The sequence below is a fragment of the Elephantulus edwardii genome, unplaced genomic scaffold (genome assembly GCF_000299155.1).
Source record: "Elephantulus edwardii isolate Elephantulus edwardi_28Jun2011 unplaced genomic scaffold, EleEdw1.0 scaffold00028, whole genome shotgun sequence".
Taxonomy (NCBI): Eukaryota; Metazoa; Chordata; class Mammalia; order Macroscelidea; family Macroscelididae; genus Elephantulus; species Elephantulus edwardii.
Window position 1 is genome coordinate 7,063,593 of NW_006399778.1, and position 4,138 is coordinate 7,067,730.

Consider the following 4,138-nt stretch of genomic DNA (forward strand, 5'->3'; position numbering starts at 1 on the left):
TCAGAGGGTGGAGGGACAGCGCAGGAGGGGAGGGCCCTCTATGAGGTGGATTGATTCAGTGACTGGGATAATCGGGATGGGAGTGTCAGAGACGGTGCGATTGGCACAGGACAGAGCAGAGTTTAGGGCTGTTGTACATAGGATCGCTATGAGTTGCAAGCGACTCGATGGCACATAACAACAACAACAATGGTAATATATAATAACATTAAAAATGTCAGAGTATTGACATTATGCATGCATTTTTAATTCTTTTTTAAATTTATTATTAATTTCAATTAAAATTTACAGAAACACTTCTTTTTTTAAAATTAAATTTTATTAGTTTTAATGAACATTTACAGAGATTTTGTGTTTTCATTCATTCATTGTTGCATCCCAAACACTTCTTAACTCATCTTCACTATTCAATTGGCGTGGACTTTCTTGGGCTCCTAACTGGTGTTCCATCTTTCAAATTGTCTGACTACACACTTCTCTAACAACTGCTTACCAGTTGCAGTGGCCCTTGAGTTCATTCTGACTAATGGCGACCCCATGTGTCCCTGGTAGACTTGAGCTCCTTATAGTTTTATGTTTTAGCTTTTTTTTTCTTTGTTGAGATTTTAATGAAAGTTTATAGAGAACTTGGATTTCCAATCATTCATGGTTGCAAATTTCCTCTGTGCCACTCCTCCCCAGTTTGATTTTCTCTTCGGGAAAAAAAATTATTTCCTTGTTATACAGTCACCCCCACCCCCAGTCCACTTTACTAAGCAGCTCTTATTCTAGACTCTTGTCATGACAATAATACTTAATCATATATACCTTTTACACAGTTCTCTCCTTTGTCTGTTTCAATGCCCTGTATATTATTTATTCCCTTTTATTAGTTGCTCCCCAGCCACTATGTCAGTTCCGTTTTATAACAGTGGCATTATGCAGTATTTGTCCTATTGTGACTGAGATATTTCACTCAGCATTAGTGCTCCAGAGTCACCCATTTTGTAGAATATTTCATTAGTTCCTTTTTTCAGTGTTGCATAGTATTCCATTGTGTGACTATACCACAGCTTCTCTAACCATTCACTTTTTTTGATGGGCACTTGTGTTGTTTCCAACTCCTTGCTATTGTGAACAAAGCCGCAATAAACATGGGTGTGCATATATCTGCTTGGATGTCAGTTATGATCTCTTTGGGGTATATTTCCAGTAGTGGAATTGCCGAGTCAAATGGTATTTAGCAAGCAAGATTGTGTCATCTGCATAGCATAGATTGTTGAGTCTTCCTGAAAATCTGGTGCCATGTTGTTCTTCATAGAGTTCAGTTTCTTGAATGATTTGTTCAGCATGTAGATCGAATAAATAAGATAAAGGATACAACCAACCCTCCACATTCCTCTTCTGATTTTAAACCATGTGGATTGTTGTTCTCATATAGATCTTATTAGAGTATAATGTTCAAGGCAGACCTTTCACTAGTTAAGCTAAATTATTTTAAGATGATTTCAGGATATAATTTTGGTTTAATATTTAAAGATTATCTTAGGTCAATAGTTGGAGGGATTCATTTCCTTTCCATGGCTACAGAAATTCAAGTCCATCATAATTCCAAATTCTGCATTTCTCTCCTTTTGATACATTTTTTTAAACTTTTTTCACTCTTTTTTTTAAAAAAATATTTATTTTATTTTATTATTTTTGTGTGCCTGTACCGTCAAATCAGATCTGACTGGTACAGGAGAAGATGGCCCCTCCTTCCCCGGCAGAGCATCTGGTGGATTTGAACCGTGCACCTCTGGTATTGTAGTTGCAGGTTCTTGCCACTAGGCCACCAGAGCTCCCCTTTGATACATTTTTTAATAGACTTATATAAAAATGTTCAGAAACAAAAAAAAAATAAAATAAAAATGTTCAGAAACAGTAGCTGGGCACTAGCCAGTCCTTCTGATCTCATGACAAATACTTGCTCATAGAAGCAATTAGGAACACTTTCCATAGTCTCTTCCTATTCCTGACTCACGTTCTTCCTCTGTTTCCCCAGATGAATAGATACGAAATGTACACTGGCTGACTACTTGAAAGCTATTAAGCATCTAAGCACAAAGCAATGAATTTATTTACTCACTGTAATCAAGTTGGTCCTGACTCACAGAGACCCTTCAATTGGGTTTCTGAGACTCTAGGTCCCAATGGGAGGAGACGGCTCATCTTTCTCTTGAGAAGTGGATGGAGGAGTCAAAAGGAAGATGCAGGAAGAATCTATGCCTTAGAATCATTATCCCATGGATTCCCAAAAGAACAAACAAGTTTGTCTTAGAGGAAGTGCAACCAGGGCTCTCCTCAGAGGCAAAGATGGCGAAACCAGTCCATGGGAATAGACATCATGCTGCGCAAAATCGTGGGTCAGAGAAAGAAAGGAAGACCTTCAATGAGGTGAGGTGACAGTGACTGCAACAGTGGACATGAGCATGGTGTATATTTGAGGATGGTAAGGGAAAGGCAGTAGCTTCGTCTGACAGACTTCGGATATGTTGCAAGGAGGGACCGGTCCTTGGAGAGGAACGTTACACTTGGGAGGGTGGAGGGACAGCGCAGGAGGGGAAGACTCTCAATGAGGTGGATTGATTCAGTGGCTGGGGTAATCGGGATGGGAAAGTCAGAGGCAATGAGATTGGCACAGGATAGAGCAGGGTTTAGGGCTGTTGTACATAGGGTCACTATGAGTTGCAAGCAACTCGATGGCACATAACAACAAGAAGAATAGGGCCAGGTTTTGATCTATTATTCTTAGGGTTGATCTGAGTTGTAGCTGATCTGATGACAGCAAACAACAACATTGATAGTGCATCAAATCTATTCTTGAGATGGCCTCTAAATTCTTGTGGGATATACTCAGTATCATATTTTGGCCTCTTAGACTTGTTTTTATTTTTTTAAGCTTCAGTTTGAACTTCTGTCTGAAAAATTGATGGTCTACAACCCTTTTTTGACTGTTGTGGTCCACAACCCTTTTTGGACTGTTGATATTTAGCTAATTCACTGTTTCTCTTCACAGATGCAGCAGATTTGATTCCTGCGGATTCTGTTTGGTGAGGTTCACAAATATAATAACCATTTAAATTTTGGGTTTTTTTTAAAACTGTTAAGACAATTTTCACAGTTTTATTCTATAATGAGACATTGAAATAGCTGAGCAAATCTGTGGGGCAGCTACTCTCTCCTTCACCTCTTTGGGTTTCTACAGCAACTTGTCAGTAGATTAAAAAGAAGAAAAAGACAACCTTTTGCATTACATCAGTCTTTCCAGGCATGCGCTGGTACGACACAAACTTCTGCCAGATGCAACTAGTCAGTCCAGTGTCCAAATATCACACACTGTTAACACCTCCGTGGCAGCAGCACACCACACCCACTCCCACCTCGGCCCTGCTTGTTTGTGTCTGATATTTGGAGCATCTGGAGGAATGTGAATAGTACCTGGAAAAGGAGGGAGGAAACAGTATTAATGCCTGGCTGGGACGAGGTCAGCCCAAGTTGTGCAGAGAAAGCCTGGACATGTCATTGGTGCAAAGCCAAGCAGCTCAGATGTCTCTAATAGGAATGCCTGGTTAAAGCCCTTGATGGCGTCTTCATCTGCCTTGAGCTGGCCCACAACCAGGCTGAAGATACATTATCAGGTTGGGCTGATGGTCCTGTAAAGTGATGCTGTGCTGGATTTTCTGAAATGAAAGGCCAAACAATTTCTCCACAATGGTGGCTTTCCCCTGGAACTGTTGTCCTTCCATATAAGGCATGACATGTCAATGTAAATTGCACCCAATTGGACTTTGTCCTTATCAAACAACTGATAGTAATGTTGAATAAAGCAGGATCCATTCTATTCCCAGATTGGCTTGTCTCCCATTATGGAGTGTCGCCCAGCCTCTGTGAGACCCGAGCTGACTTCGGGGAGAGCTGGGTGGCACTGCCAACTGCTGCATCCATCGCAGGCGAGGGGGGCAGGAGGCAGGGTCCGTATCGCCCCCCTTACCTGCCTGCAGAGCTTGTGGGACTTGGGCAGGTTGGGCCAGGCCAAATGGGGCAGGTCCCAGAGAGCCCCATTTGGGTGGTCTGGGCGAGGGGAAAAGGCCAGGCCACCCTGCAGACTGGTGCACAC

At 41.6% G+C, this 4,138-nt stretch overlaps 1 pseudogene; it reads right to left on the reverse strand.

The window, feature by feature from the left end:
• Positions 1 to 3,506: 3,506 nt before the first annotated feature.
• LOC102871566 lies at positions 3,507 to 3,886 on the reverse strand (annotated as a pseudogene).
• Positions 3,887 to 4,138: the final 252 nt, after the last annotated feature.